We start from the raw sequence: 19,220 nt of genomic DNA on the forward strand, positions 1-19,220 counted from the left end.
AGGAAAGTTGAAAAACCTAGACAGCATCTTAAAAAGCAGAGACATCACCTTGCCAACAAAAGTCCGAATAGTCAAAGCTATGGTTTTTCCTGTAGTGATGTATGGAAGTGAGAGCTGGACCATAAAGAAGGCTGACCACCGAAGAATTGATGCTTTTGAACTGTGGTGCTGGAGGGAGACTCTTGAGAGTCCCCTGGACTGCAAGGAGAACAAACCTATCCATTTTGAAGGAAATCAAGCCTGAGTGCTCACTGGAAGGACAGATTTGAAGCTGAGCTCCAATACTTTGGCCCATCGTGAGAAGAGAAGACTGCCTGGAAAAGCCCCTGATGTTAGGAAAGTGTGAAGGCAAGAGGAGAAGGGGACGACAGAGGATGAGATGGTTGGACAGTGTCATCGAAGCGACCAACATGAATTTGACCCAACTCCGGGAGGCAGTGGAAGACAGGAGGGCCTGGTGTGCTCTGGTCCATGGGGTCACGAAAAGTCAGACACGACTTAACGACTAAACAACAACAGCAGGGGGAAAAGAGATGGAGTAGGTGGTAATATTTCCACAAGTGCATCGGCATGAAGAACAAGGTGGAGAGATGCTCTTTGCACTAATCAATGAATCTTTTATCGGATATTTTCATTGTGCAAAAAAAAAGTTCTGTTTTTCTGATAGTCAAATAAACAGGATACTACCTCCTGGTTTGGTGGTAAGAAGAAGGAGGAGGAGAAGCTGTCACCTCAATTCTGACTTACGGCATCTCCTTTCAGAATTTTCCAGGCAGAGAATACTCAGAAGTGGTTTATGATTCCTTTCTTCTGGGAGCATCCTGGGACAGTGCAGCTTGCCCAAGGCCACACAGGCTGGTTCTTCCCCTAGGTGGTACAATGAGGAATTGAACTCCCAATCTGGCTCCACAGCCAGATACCTAACTTACTAAAGAGCCCCAAAATCTCTTAAACTGACAGTAAAGGGGAATTACAGACCAACTGGGCTTCATTCAACTAATCTATCCATTCCGTCCTCTCTGCTTTAGAGGCAGATTTTATGTGGTGCCAAGCAATGGAGACCCAGTGGGTGTGATCTCTAAAAAGTAACTTTTTAAATATTTTCCCCTATACTTAGACAGTAAACACAAAAAGCATTGATCAGCAGGTTCTTCCTCTTGTATTTTCCCAATTCTAACCCCCCCCCCAAAAGGCAATGGCATGCTAGTAAAAATGGAGATCCCATCAGCCACAGTCAGCGTACTCAATGGTTGCTTTCCAGAATTTTCTGGAAGGTTATCATTTGTGCATCCCTACATTATGAGCTGCTTCAAATTAGCCTATCCAGGGAGAAATCTAGAGAGCCATTACTGAGGCAGCTCACTGGACTGACAGAACAAAATGTGGCTGTATGGTTTATTTACCGAACTGCAGACTGGTGCAATGAGGCTGAATGATCGAACCCTTTAAACAAGTTATAAAAACCACAGATAAAATCTTGGTCTTTCCAATTAGTGCAATTATGTGGTGGCTATTAAAGTTCCATTGCATGTAGGCTGGAATTGCCCCAGCTGCCAAAGGCTTTTAAAAAGAATGTTTCCAAGGCAACAGCAGTTTCCTCAGCGAGGTGATATTCCTGAAAGTTGTATTAAGTGATGACCCATACTACTTATTATATCTGCTGCAGTTTTGAAATAAAGAGGGGGAAAAGGTATGCCTGTTTTGTCTGTAAGACATTAAGGCATTTATCTCTGGCACTTCTCCAAAAATTCATGCCCCTTTTATCCAGGGGACAGAGTTGCATAAGAAATTGCTGTGGGCATCATAAGCTGTGGGCCTCTGCAAAGGGCGGGAGTCAATGATAAGCAACATTGATGGACATAGTGAGGTGTCAGAGCGCTGGCAGACCTCTCAAGCAAAAGCTAGCCTTTTCCTTTCTTCAGGTCTCACCTCTCATCATTCCACACCATGCGCTATGTTGGCTAGGGCTGATGAGAAATGCTGTCCGACAACATCTGGAGGACTGATTATTGCTGACCTCCAAGCTACATTAAACACTAGGCATACAACTTTTAGATATTTTCTTCACCACAGCTCCTGGAGGGCAAGGTGTACCCAAGTGGGAGGGGAGTCAATAAGAGTAATCAAGAAACCTCTCATCTAACTACCTGGACTGGCTGTTTCAGTCCTCCCACCAAAAGCATAAAATAGGAGAAAGAGGGCTGTGGGTTATTTTTATTGATGTGGTGCTTTCACCTCTAAGGCATCCTGTTGAATTCTTGAGGCACTAGTCACAAACTGCAATATGTCTCTTTCTGATATTTATTTAACAAGCAGGGAATATATGGATTTTTTCACTAAAGCTCTCACGATTTGCCAGGAATTTCCCCAGCCAGAATTTTGATACCTGCAGCCAAGAAAAAGCCAAGCCTTGAGATGAATTTCAGAACACACACCTCAGTAAGTTTATCTCTGAAGCGACCAACCTTAGCCCAAAGAAGAAGCAAATGAGTGGGAGTGGCTACGCTCCATGGAAATTGCAAAGAATAAGGGGATGGGTAGTCTCTCTGCTCCTTAGCCTCTGTGTCTTAAAAACTACCAGTCACCTAGTCCCTTGCAGCTCCCATGGACCCTGCCTGGGCACCAAAACTGCTAGTTGCAGAGAGAGGGGGAGAGAGGGAGAGTAATATTTAGGGTTGTATGACTATGTGGAAAAACTGTGGATTCCAAACAAACTGAGGTTCAGAATTTGAAGCTTGAAGCTTAAAATTCTTCCATTTCAAGTGTACCCACACTGATGGGTCTTGAAAGAGAGAGAGAGAGAGAGAGAGAGAGAGAGAGAGAGATTGCACAAGCTTGAAGTCTTTTCACCTCTAAGTAGAAAATATTAACCTAAACGTACAAATTGTCCTTGTATAAGGCACCTTTCAGTGTTTCCATGGAGAGAACCGTCTTTGGGGGCAGGTCAGTGCTGACCATGAAACGTTTATTTTTTAAACTTTAAAAGGTTACAGCTGGCTCATTGCTCAAACCCTTCATGTCAGTACAGATATACAGTCAACTCTAGTTTTAATTCAATTTGCATGTTCACACACATACACAATCTAAGTGATAAACCACATGCCGTTTTTCACTCCGTGAGAACATTAAAAAAAAAAAAATAAGGGAAAGGGAAAATAATAGTGATGCCAACCTTCCAGTCTTACTAAAAATTGCTTTTTTTTTCATTCCATCAACAATATCAGATACTGTTTTAAGTGTTCACAACATAGCAAACAGTCTTCCATGGGGATTACTTGAAATTTGAAAGTCTCTCACCCTTGAGGAAATTCAGCTGTCATGCTGAATTTGTCTCAGGCTGTGAAAGAAGTTTTGTATGAAGTAAATATTGCTCTTGTTTTCTTTCTTTCTGCTTAAAAGTAGGCAGGGGAGAATCTTGGGTTGGATCCTGCTGAAACGTGTTCTCACAGATACACTCCTCCAACTCCTGGATGCTCTCTAGTGAAACAGCTTTAAGTCTATGCTTCTCAATTTTACTATGCATTGTTGTCCCATTTGTCCCTAGGTGTCTACTTCCATGAAAGCAATATCCATGGCTGGCAAAGCCTAGCTGTGATAGGCTGTGAGCAGAGAGCCAGTCAGAAAGCACGAGAATGCTGGCCTTTGACTTGTCCCCAATCTTGTTGAAAATATTCCTATTTTATTTCTAAGTGGCTTAACTGAACATTGTTTTAATAAATATAAATAGTAGACATGGTGATAGGGACAAATATAAAAACAAATCAGGATATTCATTAAATATCCCGGATTCGTCAGATATCCGTTGATTTGTATTCTTGGGGTCCAGAGACCCCAACAAATATGAAGCAATGAATATAACCCTTTAATATTTGTCCCTTCATTCCCTATCTGCTTATGCCGCTGCGGATCAGCTGTTCCTCGGGGACATAAGGAGAGAGGGGGTTTCCCTTCGGGTGGCTTGTTAAAGCCTGCCTGAAAGGAATCCCACCCCCTGGGGCTGGAAGATGGTTTGGTTCCCCTTTCTTCCTCTCACTATGCCCATGCGGCATAAGAAGAGGAGGGAAAGGATCAAAGAGGGATCAGAGGGATCCTCCAGCCACTGCAGGATTGCTTTGATCCCTGCTTTCTCTGCTCTTGCTATGCCCAGCAGGGCTTAGCAAGAGGAGGGGAGAAGGGATCAAAGTGCTGCTGGATCACTTTGATCCCAGGTTTCTGTCTTCTTGCTTAGACCCATGGGGCTTAGTAAGAGGAGGGGAAAGGGGATCAAAGTGCTGCTGGATCACTTTGATCCCAGGTTTCTGTCTTCTTGCTTAGACCCATGAGGCTTAGTAAGAGGAGAGGAAAAGGGATCAAAGCACTGCTGGATCACTTTGATCCCAGGTTTCTGTCTTCTTGCTTAGACCCATGAGGCTTAGTAAGAGGAGGGGAAAAGGCATCAAAGCACTGCTGGATCACTTTGATCCCTGGTTTCTGTCTTCTTGCTTAGCCCAGGGGGTTTAGTAAGAGGACGGGAAAGGGGATCAAAGCACTTCTGGATTACTTTGATCCCTTGTTTCTGCCTTCTTGCTTAGGCCCATGGGGCTTAGCAAGAGGAGGGGAGAAAGGATCAAAGCACTGCCGGATCACTTTGATCCCTGGTTTCCGTCTTCTTGCTTAGCCCCAGGGGATCAAAGCAGTGCCGGATCACTTTGATACCTGGTTTCTGTGTTCTTGCTTAGACCCATGGGGCTTAGCAAGAGGAGGGGGAAAGGGATCAAAGCACTGCAAGTTCACTTTGATCCTTGGTTTCCATATTCTTGCTTAGCCCCATGGGGCTTAGCAAGAGGAGGGGAGAAGGGATCAAAGCGATCCCACCGTGCAAGTGCTTTGATCCCTGCTTTCCCTCCTCTTGCTATGCCCAAGAGCATTGCAAAAGGAGAAAAAGGGGGAAAATATGACCAGACGAATGACGAATTGATTCGTTGTTCATTGGGATATTGGGGGGGGCAAAATGGCGCTTCCTCCCGATCTCTAATAAACCGGTTGTGCGGTGCCTTATGCAATTCAGTCCACTTGGCACTATTGGTTAGGTTTCACCCTCAAAGGCGGGTTACATCATTAAAAGGCAGTATATGAACGCTAAAACCAGTAACTTTACAAATATTTAAAAAGAATCAAATAATACCACATGAAAAAAGGGCTAATCAAATCAACACAAAAAACAGACTCAAAGCAACAAGGCAAAATGTCCGCTTAAAAAACCCCTCCCAGACAGACAGTCACAAAGGGAAAGCGTGCCTGAAGAGAAAGGTCTTTGTCCACTCATGGAAGGACAGAAAAGACAGATGACATCAAACGTCTTTTGCTGTTTCAGAATAAATACGATGGAGCTAGATGACCATGGAACTCCTGAGGAAACTGAGATATAATAAAGAAGTTGTGTTCATGTGTTTGCATCATTTACGTAGACCATATTTTACTTACACTTTTTCACTGCATTGTCCCATTACACTGGCTGTGTTTATGCCTTAGTGTTATACAATCTCTTTTAAACATTCAGAAGAATACTGCCTATATTTCAGCGCAGTCCATTAATTTCCAGTTGGGATTGAATTCCCCGTGATCATGCTTGTAAAATTATTTGAATTGTAAAATGTTTGCTGATTTCAGCATATTGGAGAAGTGTGAGCCTCCCTTCTCAGCAAATTATGTACCTTACAGCAAAACACACACACACACACACACACACACACGGAAAAGCAAGCCAATGACTTTGCCCCCTCTTCAAACCACATTTTCTGTTTCAGTAATCAAGGCTCAGATCAGTAATGCTAACCCATTGCAATTCCCCCTTTCTCTCCGTTGTATCTTCAGCACAAAAGTTGATGTTATTAACATTTTATGTGTGACTGAGGACTGATCTAAAGATTTTCACAGTTGCAGTAATGAAACAATTAACTCCCAAGTCGTCATTTCACACATTTTCACACAGCTGAAGTTACATCCTGTATTCCATGTGGGAGCATTCATTTAACTGAAGCCCAGAGATCTCCTGAAAGAGGCTTGGAAAAGTTACTATTTTAAACTACAGCTTCCAGAATCCCTGGGCCACATAATAATAATAATAATAATAATAATAATAATAATAATAATAATAATAATAATAATAATAATAATAATAATAATAATAATAATAATAATGATGATGATGATGATGATGATGATGATGATGATGATGATGATGATGACGACGACAATGACGACGACAATGACGATGATGGTGGTGGTGGTGGTGGTGGTAATGGTGGTGATGATGATGATGATGATGTATCAAGTCAATTCTCACTTCAGACTTTATTAATAATAATAATAATAATAATAATAATAATAATAATAATAATAATAATAATAATAATAATAATAATAATAATAATAATAATAATAATAATAATAATAATAATAATTGTCCAGAATTTAGGCTTTTTACGTATTTAGGCTTCCAGTAAACATGTGCGCTATCCTTTCCATGTTTAAATATTTGAGTTGTGTGAGGAGATAAAGAAGTCCTCGTGTGTTGTTGCTCCAGGAGATCTAAGAGTCCTCCTCTGTTCTGCCTTAACTAGGGCAAGGGAAAAGTGGGTCTGTGCCCCAGGGTGCCAACTATTAGAGGGCATTAAAATCTAGAGTTGGATCTTGTTGGAGTTTTTACAGTCTCGCATGCTGCCTATAGAAGATGTTGCTAGGAGGGACCTTTTCCGGTCTGTGGTAACTGTCAGTCTGTCTAGCACTAACCAATTGTTCCTTCCCATCTCTGAATTCACACAGAACCTCCTTTCTGCCTCTCTGCTGAATGTCCCACACACCCACCCACTTTATCCTGTTGGAAGCAGTTTGTTAGTTTGTTGTTGATCTGTTCAAAAATATTAGTAATGAAATGTTTTCATCCTTTCTTCTGCAAATGCCTGAGTGATATACTGAGACTTTTAATGCCAGTTAATGAGAAAGGGGTGGACTATCTGAGGAATCTGAAATTATTCTTCTCTGCTGATCTCTTTTAGTCCCATGAAAATAGAAGAGAATGTCTATTTTCCATCTGTTTTCTTAACACTCACCTGTAGATTTTGGTGTCCTCTAAATTTTGGTCTCCTCAAGCAAAACTGGAGTTCCATCCCAGTTACATTATGGGTGGAGGGCTTCATGTTGTATCATTCCTGTACTTTGTGGCCACAGCTATTCAATTTTAATCCATTTCTCCCCTCCAAATATACATTCACTTGTGGAGAACTGAAATTCCTTCGCACCCGAAGTTCTGGATTCACAAAATCTTTTCTTCAAATGTTACCCCAATAGAATAACTATTTGCAGTCAAATAATTCAACTTTCCTAACAAGGCTTTTTCTACCCTCCTCTCATTGTAGCTGCCGCCGATCTTCATAATCCTTTTAAAATAACACAGATTATTACCCCAAAACATCCTGCTTCATTTAAGTGGCTGCTGTTTGGGCAGTGATACATTGATGGACACCTAGCAGTTTCATGGCCGCCAGTTTTAATTTCATTACCAGCGCTGGGGGAAGAAAACCTTCAAAGTGGGCAAAGCCAGCCAATCTTTTGGCCATCAGCGGCCCTCAAGTGAATCATAAAACATAAATGCTTGTGAGGTAAGTTTCCCCCTCTTTTTTATTTATAGTCTCGGCACAGTATAGCAGCAGCTGTGTATATAACCGAAGGTAGCAATAAAACATTGTCATTTACTGAGCACTTGACACCCTCCAAATGCTAGGAATTTAAGCAGAATCCCTAGCTTTCGCTTTAGCGGAGAGTTATAATCATCCATAAAAGAGTATCTACCCAATTTGTAGTGTCCCCTTGTCAGTTTCCTTCAGTTTCAAGAAAAGGAACTAGTAGTATAGAGTAAAGCAGGATTAGGGTGAGAAGGAAAGGACTTATATTCTCAGGTTGATGTTCAGCAATTGAATTGCTGGATGGTTCAGTGGTTTAGGTATCTGGCTGAGAAGCCAGAGGCTGGGAGTTTGATTTCCCACAGTGCCTCCTTGACAGTTGGTGTACTTGATGATCCATTGGGTCGTCACCACCACTGGCAATGGAGCTACAGTTCAGCAGCAGGTCCATCCTCCAGATCTCAGATTCTGGGCCAGAAATCTTGTGTAATATGTTGCTTCCATCCTGGTAACCTTAGACTTCTTATAGCTTCAAGACATGCATTTGAACTCGAGCTGCTGTTGCTTCTTGTTCTGGAACTCATGTTTTGATCTTAAATTCAACATTGGTTCTCTGCATGAGTGTCCACAGAGGGTCAAGTGGGGTACCTGGGCTCCAGAAGAGCCCTGTCTGTTGGTCTCTGGCTTGAGTCCTGAAATCTCAGCGAATGGGTTGGTGCTGATCTAAATTGGCCATGTGCCTTATTTCAGTGAGATCCAACTTCTATCAAAATGTAGTAAGCCAGCCTTGCTACCTTTGGGGGATGACCTTCTCGATCCACTAAGTGTGGCCCCAGGTTTCTGCCCCCAAATTCTGCCTACATGGCAGCCTTGGGTTACAGGAGACAACATCTGTAGAAGATTAAACACAACCCAGGATTGGTCAAGATGGGGCCGAACTCAGTCACCAAAACCTTTGTAATTCCATTGGGGGCATTTTTATTTTCATAAGATAAGAGATCAGCACTGAACTGCTGATTCAAACACTTTTCTTACCAGAATGAACACTGCCAGAGCAACATTACAAGCATCTGAGCGGTTCTATAAAGTTGGGAGCAGTACTGATTTATTGCAATGGATATATATATTTGGTTCATTGTACTGTTTAAGCTTACCACTACAATTTTTTGCGCATTGCTTACAATCTAATATCATAAAATACAATTGAAATTGATTTTTCCGTTTTTTAAAAAAAATCCGTGAAGCCATTGAACACATTGAAAATGCATGGAGTAAGGTTATATAGTGTTGCTGCTGTAATGAAATATATTAGCATTGTATAATGCAGCTTCACAGTAGCTAATTTTTCTGCTGATCAATCAAGGTAGAAAAAAATGGTCAGGTGCGCACGCGCGCACACACACACACACACACACACACATACACACAAACACAGCACTTGGGAATATTTATGAAGGATATTGTAGAAGTAAGAAAAAGAAGCGGGGGAAGGAACATTGTGCACTTATCCAAAGGAGTGCTGTGCTCACACATGACCTAGCAACTACGATGGGTGCTTAGCTTGTAAAAAGAGCTTCAATCGGTAACTATACCCCCAGACAAACTTTCAAAAAGTCACTTATTTTTCCAAGTCTGTTCTCAGTAGGACTAGTCATGGATCTAACCTGAAAATAATTGAGCTGCCAGGTGAGCAGCACTCCATTTCCTGTGATTTCAGGGCCACAAGGTAAGACCAGAGATGGACTTTGTGATGCCACACAAGGGAAGCAGGCCATGTTGGGAACAGGTTCTGGAATGGTGGAAGTGCCTTGTGAAGCGGATTATGGAAACAGGCATGATGGGAATCCAGATAAATGGGCCCAGGCTGCAAATGAAACTCTCAAGACCGGTAAGAAGGCTGTTGCAAGGCAGATAGGCAGGAAAATGCATCCCACAGTTACAGTGGTTGTTGCTGCCATTTCTGCCAGGATTTACATCCCATATGGTATTAGGTAAAGTTTCCACTTGACATTTAGTTCAGTCGTGTTCGATTCTAGGGGGCGGTGCTCATCCCCGTCTCTAAGCTGTGGAACCAGCATTTGTCCATAGACAGTTTCCGTGGTCACGTGGCCAGTGCGGCTAGACACGGAACGCCATGACCTTCCCACCGAGATGGTACCTGTTTATCTATTCACATTTTTACATGCTTCCGAACTGCTAGGTTGGCAAGAGCCGGGACAAGCAACAGGAGCTCACTCCGTTGGGTGGATTCGATCTTACGACTGCTTTGTCTTCTGACCTTGCAGCACATAAAGGCTTTAACCCGCAGCGCCACCACGTCCCAGATATGGTATTACCTATCTCAAATATAACATCTTTTCTCAAACATGGTTCACACCCCATATTTATTTTACTTACTTTTTAAAAATTGTATTTCATTTCATTTTTACCCCACATTCCTCCTTTATAAAAGACCTAAGGTGGCTTACATAACTGAAAGACAATATTTAAATCTAAAAATGGTAAGTATACAAATACTAAAAAGGATTAAGGAAATACCACACTAAAAGACAGTAAACAAAAGCAACGGCAAAAATATATTCAAAGCAGTAAGGCACAAGCACCAGTTAAAAAACCCTACTCGGACAGCCAAGCATTAAGGGAAAGCTAAAGAGAAAGGTCTTCGCCTGCTCACAGAAAGACAGCAAAGATGGTGCCAGCCTGGCCTCTTGTGGGAGGGAGTTCCAAGGTCTGAGAGCAGCAACACAGCCTTTTGGGAGTTTTTCCAGGTTCTCTGCTGTTGCAGAGTCTTATGGAAAGTTCACTGCCAGTCTACTGGAAAGCTGGATGCATTCCCAAGGTGACAGATTCTCCCCTTGTGCCCTGCACCACACTGCTGTTAGAGTTTGTACAAGAAGGCTCACGAGTCAAGATTCCATTCCTACTTTCATCCAGATGGCATGATGTGTCCAAATGCGTGCATCCCACTAGTTCCCTCCTCAAGTGCCCTCACTTCCTCCTGCCTTCTTGTAAGCACAACACACATTGGTGCTGAGTCTGGGCACGCTGATACAAACGGGAAAAGTCTGGAGCTGGGTGCTCAGGGTCACACGCCAAAATCAAAATTTGCCCTCTTCTAGAATCTATCATCCTGAAATGTGTCTTCCTACCTGGAGAGCCAAGTAAACATGGCAATTTTCTGACACATCAGCCAGTGCCCTGACACTCGAGCAACCCTAAAATAGTCATGGTGGCCATATCAACACTGGTGATCCTCACTATTCTAGGAACAGCTGTCAAAATATGGGCATATTTGTATAGGTTTCATTGCTGTTCCTGAGGTCAGACATGCTGGCTCTTCTGCAGCTCTAGATGAACGGTCCTTCGTGAGAAGAGACTCCATGCTTAACTTTTTATTATCAAGAATACAAAATAAAACCAAATCGACTAGAAATTATTTTTTTCCTCCTCTTTTATGGCTGCAGCTATCTCAGCAGTGTATTATTTTGCTCTCAGTTGCTACTGGTAACAGATGTGCAGCAGATCAAACCTCTTCTGGGATAAATTAGTCTTAAGATGGTAGGTCACATCTAGGTTGCAGGAGAATATCTCTTGTGAACAAAGGATCTTGATTTTTCATTCTTCTGAAGTAGATAGGTGATTGATGTCTTTTCATTTCAGAAGCCTGCCAAATTCAGGGTTAAGCACACAGATTTTCAAGAGTTCAGGAGACCATCGCCAGCCATAAGGTGACCTTCACATGTCCTAGCCAACAGAGCTCACTGTATTCCTCAACAAAAATTTTTTTTCACAAAAAGTGTGAAAAAGATATTATAAAAGCTATTGTAAAGTTATCTCTGCCCTTAGCACCTAAATCAACCGTTCTCCACCTGGTGATATTCTTCAGCATTGCTGGTTAGTGGATGATGGGGTCTATAGTCTAGCCCATCTGGAAGGTTACAGTTGGGGAATAATAACTTACCATACTTTTCGCACCATAAGACGCACTTTTCCCCCACAAAACAGGGGGGTGGAAAGTCTTTGCGTCTTATGGAGCGAAGAAAACAGATAATATTTTCCTGTTTTCTTCTCCTAAAGAAATGGTGCGTCTTATGGAAAGGTGCGTCTTATGGAGCGAAAAATACAGTACATCTCCACCTGTGCAATCTCTGAATGCAGCCTACCAACCAAGGTGGCCTTGATACATCTTAATGCATGGCTGGGGGCCTACTTAGAAGCATAGAATAATTGAGTTGGGAGGTGCCTATAAGGCCATTGAGTCCAACCACCTGCTCAGTGCAGGAATCCAAATCAAGCCGATCTGACAGATGGTTGTCCAATTTTCTCTGGATTGCCTCCAGCATTGGAGCACTCACCACCTCCTGAGGCCATTGATTCCATTGTTGTACTGCTCTAACAGTTAAGAAGTTTTTTCCTGATATTCAGCCTAAATCTGGCGTCCTGTTGCTTGAGCCCATTATTACGTTTCCTACACTCTGGGATGATCAAGAACAGATTCTGCCCCTTTCAAGTATTTGAAAAGTGCTATCATATCTCTCCCCCAGTCTTCTTTTCTCGTGGCTAAACATGCTGACTTATTTCAGTCATTCTTCATAGGGCTTGGTTTCCAATCCCCTGATCATCTTCTGGTGCATCAAAATTGTGCTAGTCACCATACATTGGTTGTCGAGCTCATGTCTCTTTCTAGTGCTCAAAATATATCATGTGAATCTTTCTCAGCAATCAGATCATTCTAAAGAAGCCCATTTGATCTCTTCCCCAGATATCATACTTGAAAGCATTGAGCTAGGTATTCATTCTCCTACTTTCTTTTTCAAAAAAGACACCATGGTGGATCTGTGAGAAGAAGTCTCGAAGTCTAGAAGATGCATCTGATACACTTTAGTCCTTCATTCCCTTATTCTGTGTCAGATAAATGGGTCTTTCCTATGAGTTCCCCGGGATGTCTCAATCACTTCTAAAGGCCATTAGGTACAGCCTTTAGAATTAGATTTGCTGGACAGGCAGGTAGAAGCTAAGAATTCAAGGACGACTTTTCTACACAATCACTACGATCTGACAATGTTGGTCATGTTACTATTACAGCCATGCCATTGGGCCTGTTTCGACATAAGTCAAAAATGTCTCAAATGGCCTTTAAAAAAAACAACAACCTGCTGTGAAGCCTGCCAGATAACCTGACTGTGTTTTTTAGGAAATCACTCAAGGCCGTAAAACAGCATGAAACCATAAAACAGGTCATGACCTGTTCCCTGTAAAGTCAATGAAGCAAATGGACATAGCTCTATCAAAGTCAAATCAAGACCTTTTTGTTGTTGTTGTTCAGGGTTAATCAAAAGCTGTGCCACTTTGAAGCCAATGGAAGGATTGCTGGTGGAAGAAAATGCAGCTGTGGATTCGTGGATTTTTCCACCTTCCACATCTAAAAACTGGAAGCAGTAATCCTGTTCAGACTCTTATCCAAGGAGCGATGTAGTTTGAAGGGTGGGGGAGTGCAGATGCATGCAAAATAGATGGCAGTTGCACAGATGCCAAATAAGTGCCTGGACCAATGATCCAGGTGAGCTGGCAAAATTCTAATAACTTTGTTCCAGCAATTGTATATGGTTCCACTCTGGTGCTATTCGCACATTTTAAAAGATCTTGTCCATACTCGGGTCCCGTTCCATCACTGTCATATACATATACAAACTAGAAATAAAGAAATGTAAGTGAATATACATACAGTGGTGCCCCGCATAACGGGCACCCCGTTTAATGACGAATCCGCATAGCGATGGCTTTTTTGCGATCGCAAAAGCGATCGCATTGTGATGATTTAGGTAGTAAAAAATCGCTTTGTTTCGCTTACCGATTTTCGCATAGCGATGTTTTTGGAACAGCTGATCGGTGGTTCCAAAATGGCTGCCGGGTAATTAAAATGGTTGCCCGCTGTATTTTCGTGCCCATTCCTCGCTTACCGGGCAGCGAAAATGGCGGCCGTATGGAGGATTTTCGCATAACGGTGAGTTTACTGCCCATAAGAACACATTAAATGTGTTTTAATGCATTCCTATGGGCTTTTTTGTTCCGTATAGCAATGAATCCACATAGCAACGATTTTTCCAGAATGGATTATCGTCGCTATGCGGGGCACCACTGTATACAGTGCTTCCAAGATCAACATAAAGGTAAAGGTAAAGGTTCCCCTTGACAATTTTTGTCCAGTTGTGTCCGACTCTAGGGGGTGGTGCTCATCCCCGTTTCCAAGCCATGGAGCCAGCATTTGTCCGAAGACAATCTTCCGTGGTCACATGACCAGTGCGACTTAGACACGGAATGCTGTTACCTTCCCACTGAGGTGTTCCCTACTCGCATTTTTACATGCTTTCAAACTGCTAGTTTGGTGGGAACTGGGACAAGTGACGGGTGCTCACTCCGTCACGTGGATTCAATCTTACAGCTGAAGATCTACAGACCTTACAGCACAGAGGCTTCTGCAGTTTAACTCTCAGCACCACCACGTAGGTCAACATAGGGATGTCCCAATTGGTCTTTCAAGGGAAACAAACAAAAATCCCCCTTTTGCCTCCTCCTCTGTGCTTTGCTTAAGCCACTTAATGATCTTGAGAAATGGAAAGCTTCCTTCCCCCTCCTCCATGGAGGGAAAGAGAGAGAGAGAGACAAAGCTTTCCATTTCTTTTTAAATTTTTGCTAATTGATACAGTGCATCAGCAATGCATTGAAGGTGCAGCTGTTTTTTTAAAGCCATTTCAAAACCTCGTATTCAGTCGTAAATGAGCTCCAGTGAAAATGTAAGGTGATTGTGGCTTGTCTATCATTAGGTGGAGTGAGGTTGTGGCCTTCAAGTGGGAAGTGCAGAGTAGGGTGGCTCCAAGATGGCTGAGCAGGACAGAACCACATAGATTGATATGGACCCACTGATCTAGCCCACTGCTCTTGAGTGTGGTAGAGATACTGCCCCATCATCAGTTCTGAAGTAATTTCAGCTACCATTCCTATTATTGTCTGTACGTGGGACAGGAACACTTAATATTTATTTTACTTATTATAACATTATATCCTGTCTTTCCACTGAAGAAAGCAGCGCTCAAGATTAGCTAGCCATCAGATTAAAGACAATGTTAATGGTAAACACTATTAAAGTAATCACAGTTAGAACAATTGTAAAGGCTAGATTGAAAAGCAGTACATTCACACCATACTTGAAAGCAAAGAGAATGAAGCATGGTTTTCACAACTGGGAAACAATACAGAAGGAAGGGATCCCATGTGTCCATCAAATGGACCTCTGCAGGAGATGATATTTTCAAGAGGTTCTATCTGGAAGATCTGAACATCTCGGTAGGATTTTAAGAAAAAACGAGAGATATTTAATCCCTTTAGACCAGTGGTTCCCAACCTTTTTTCCCCAGAGGTTCTTGGACTACAACTCTCAGAAATTTTGGCCAGAATGGCTAGTGGTAAAGGCTTCTGGGAGTGTTAGTCTAAGAACATCTAGGAAGCCAAGGTTGAGAACCACTGCTTTAAACAGACAGAGACTGGGCCATTGACCATTTCTTGCCTTCTATCTTTTGTTTCATCTCAAGCAAAAATTTTGGGTTGGCCCTCAAGGTGAGGTCTTCCATCAAATGGCTCTACCACCTCTTTCTATTTTTATGGGATAAACTCCTGCTCTGGATCACTTTCCATAAGCACTGTTCATGTGCTTTGCATGGAGATGGGGTTGCCAAGTCAGCTGCACCCCATTCTCTGAGGTTCCAGGGCCTAAATTGGAGACCAGCATGCAGTCCTTGTGTAACAATTACAAAATATTGGCCCATGTCCTGCTGTGTGGTGTAGTAAGTTGCACTAGAATAGGCCCATTGAATGGTTTGGTGAGTCATCTCCACCCGTTCCACTGATTCAATTGGCCCAAGTCTAACTGCAACTTACTAGGCTAAAGTAAGTCACCATCAAAGTTGGCCCATTTGAATCAATGGAAGTTATGAAGGTGTTGACTGACTAAATCCCTATTGATTCAATGGACCTACTGTAAAGCAATTTATCATGCTAAGCAGCAAGATTTTGGCCTTTGTGTGGGAAGTGTGTTCATGAGACAGAGAGAATTTCAGGTGTTGCCTCCTATTGATCTTGAGAACAGCCTCCCCATCTGGTGGGCCAGAAAAGCAATTCTCTGAGACTTCAGCTATATCTTGGCTGGCAACCCTACAGGCCAAACCTGTCAAGCTTGGGATTTCTGGTTAGAAAGGATCAAAGTCCAGCTGATGTAGGAAAAAAAAACCCTCTGCTTGACCATGGAAAGGCACAACTCTTCCAAGAAGACCAACACCAGGAGAGACAGTTACTTTTGGGCTACCATTCCCAGAATCCTCCAGCCAGTCTCTCCTTGGTGCCTGGGGATTCTGGAGCTTGTCTCTCAGAAGATACGTTTTTGAAGTTCTGGTTTGGACCGGTATAAGACAGCCTCTGGTATTCACATGACCATGTTAAAAATATGCCAGAGGAAAGGGGAAAAAACCAGGAAGCTCTTTTATTTCACAAAAAACTCTGGTTTTCATCCAAGGTGTATTATAGTGAAGTTCTGAGCACAGAAACAGATTTTATGGGCTAGATATTGCTGCAGTGTTGCTTTCAGAGTGTTGTGCCCAGCTGCATAAAAATGATAAAAAGACTCATAGCCAAGGATAGATAAAAATTCCCTAAAATTGCCAGAGAATCGCAAGCAGAAGATGTTAATTTATTTTTGCCCCGAACAAGACATTTAAAATATTTTCAAGGACATCATGTCTGCAGGCTTTAAAAGATCAACTAATTATCAAATCAATGATCATTTGGGGGAAAGTAATGAAGTATGGAAAATAACCACTTCAAATTATATAAATCATTACTGTGAAGTATTTAAAACTGGTAAGTCATTAGCAAGGATATTTAATATGAGGATATTAAATGCCTTTAAAGTTTAAATTCCCCCCACCCCAATGTAAAATTGTATTTTTATTGTCATAATTTTTCTGAACACAAATAAGCTATCCTGTAAACTTTTTCTTAACAATCAGTTTATCTTTAGCCTCTTTTCATTTCCTTTTTTTCATGTTCCTTTTTTTTCCAGTTCACATTATTTTACCTCTTCTTTCTTAATGTTGTCAGTCGGTTAAAGGTACAAGCAATGGCCTTCATCATAGGAAGTTCAACTTCTGTTGCAGTCTATGACACTTCAGGTGCCCCATTGTCAAGGTTAGTTCTGCCTCAGGGTTAAAGAAGATGACCACCTCAGACAGCAAATACCAAGAGGTGTGGAAACAAGGAGTTGTTTCCACCTTCAGGTGGTGGAGAAGGTCATTCCATCCGTAGCTTTTGCACACAGAAGTGGGAGGAGTTCCTTCATACACTTTACCTCAGAAGGCTGGAGATTGTGGCATTGTTACGACACTGGATTTGATCTGGGTTTTAGCCTGAATTTTGAAGGCATTATCCAACACATCTGTTTTGACGACAGATTTCAGCACCTTGGACAGCTTCTGTGAAGTTGAGAGGAAAAGCCTCAGGAGAGTCACCACTCCTATGAAATCAGAGCCACCAGCTTAAATCTTTTGGGCCAACAATGCTGACTCAATGGACCACAAGTGAAGTCTTAGAAGCTCAACCACATGGCATCAAAGTTAGAATCCAGAATGTGGCATGCAATCTCTTTTCCTAGACTATACTTCAAAAGGAAATATATATATATAACTGGGACAGAGATCTTCATAAGATCTGCAGTGCAATCATATATATGTCTGCTCATAACCTCTGGTTGGGCGGTTCATGCCAATTCATTTACCGGCCAAACAGGTGTTCAGTGCTTCCAAGCCCCGGCTCCTGCCCATCTCTATCTGACACCCTCTGTGTCATTACCACTGCCCTCGATTCTGCCCCTCTTGCTGCCCATCTGCCTACTATTGGCCATTGTGACAGAAAGCAAATATCCCAATGTTTCATAGTACACCCTCAGTTAGTGATTTAATTTATCCTCTTTCTGAATAGAAAATTCCTCTAAGGAATTGAGTATAATAAATCCAACATACCCCAAAGCATGTTGGAAATGTGATGAGGAAATTGGTACGTATTTTCATATGTGGTGGGAATGTAAAGTGGTTAAGAAATTTTGGGAATTGATTTTTAAGGAAATGTGTGATATATTTGGTCAAGATATTGATTTTAATGCCAAAATTGCTGTATTGTCAATTTTTGATAATATAGATTTGGACCATCACTCGAAAGAATTAATCACTAATTTTATGATAGGTGCTAGAATATTAATAGCTAGGTTTTGGAAAGACAAGAATGATATTAAAATTGAAGACTGGTATTGTGAAGTATGGGACATTGCATTAAATGATAAATTGATTATGGAACTTAAAATAAAAAGAGGGGAAATAAGTTGTAACAATTTCTATGATATTTGGGATAAATTTGTGGAATTTGTGTTAGTGAAAGGAAGGGGGAAAGCCTCTAAACAATACTCAATACAATTTTGGAGAGGTAATCTGTAAAAAAAAATATTATAGTAAATATAGTCCCGTGGGTATGGGGTGCATGTTAGAATTTAGTTTATAATAAGCACTATTACTTGTATTTTTTGTATTTTTGTTGTTATGTATGTGTGTTTTTTTGTGTATTTTTTGTATAAAATAAAATAAAATAAATAAAAAAAATTCCTCTAAGATTTCACTCCACAAGGTATCTGGTGAAAGAACCTTCTGAAGAACCTGCCATTAACATTCACTGCCATTAACAAATATGTTCTGAATGATGTGACTGTGACTCTGAACAAATGTCCCACTAGAATCAAAAAGGAGGAACATTAAAGTTTATTTGAATATATATTACAGGAAATTCTGTCTTCTCTTCCTATGAGCTCAGGTGTGCTCACCATGAGATGTGTCATCTAACAGATGAATTATAAATATTTTATTTACTCCTGCTACAGTTGAAATTAAATTTCTGCTATATGGAATTAGATGACTCTGCATGTTTAACTTTTCCAAGCATTGCCAGCAAGGTGTTACGTGTCTAAAACTGCATTTCAGGAAACCAGGGGATAAGTGTTTTTAAAAAAATTAATGATGCATTATTTTACACAATTGTTGAGATGTTTATAGTAAAATATTAATTAGAGAATTACTATAAATGGGTCCATTAGTTTAATAAAGGTATTATAAAGCAAGGCAAATTATTTTAGAAAGCTAATGTAGCAATAAAGCAATCTTTGTTCTATGGCTCTTTGATGCATTATTCTCATGTTCATTGTGTCAAGAACCTCCAGGTAAAATGTATCCAGAAAAATAATAGCCCTATTCAGATCAGCTTTTGCTGTGCTCAGTAAGCTAAGGTGTCTATGGTGAGAGCAAAGCCTGAATCCATTTCTTCACTATCTGAGACATTCTGGACACAATGGCCAAAATTCTATCACACTGTTAGGAAAAAAGCGTAACTTTTACTAGTGAACAGCCATAAGTTAAGAACTCTTCGTAGGCATTAACTGTTGCATACTGAGTCACACAAAACGGCATGCGA

The sequence above is a fragment of the Pogona vitticeps genome, chromosome 6 (genome assembly GCF_051106095.1).
Source record: "Pogona vitticeps strain Pit_001003342236 chromosome 6, PviZW2.1, whole genome shotgun sequence".
In the NCBI taxonomy this organism is placed as follows: Eukaryota; Metazoa; Chordata; class Lepidosauria; order Squamata; family Agamidae; genus Pogona; species Pogona vitticeps.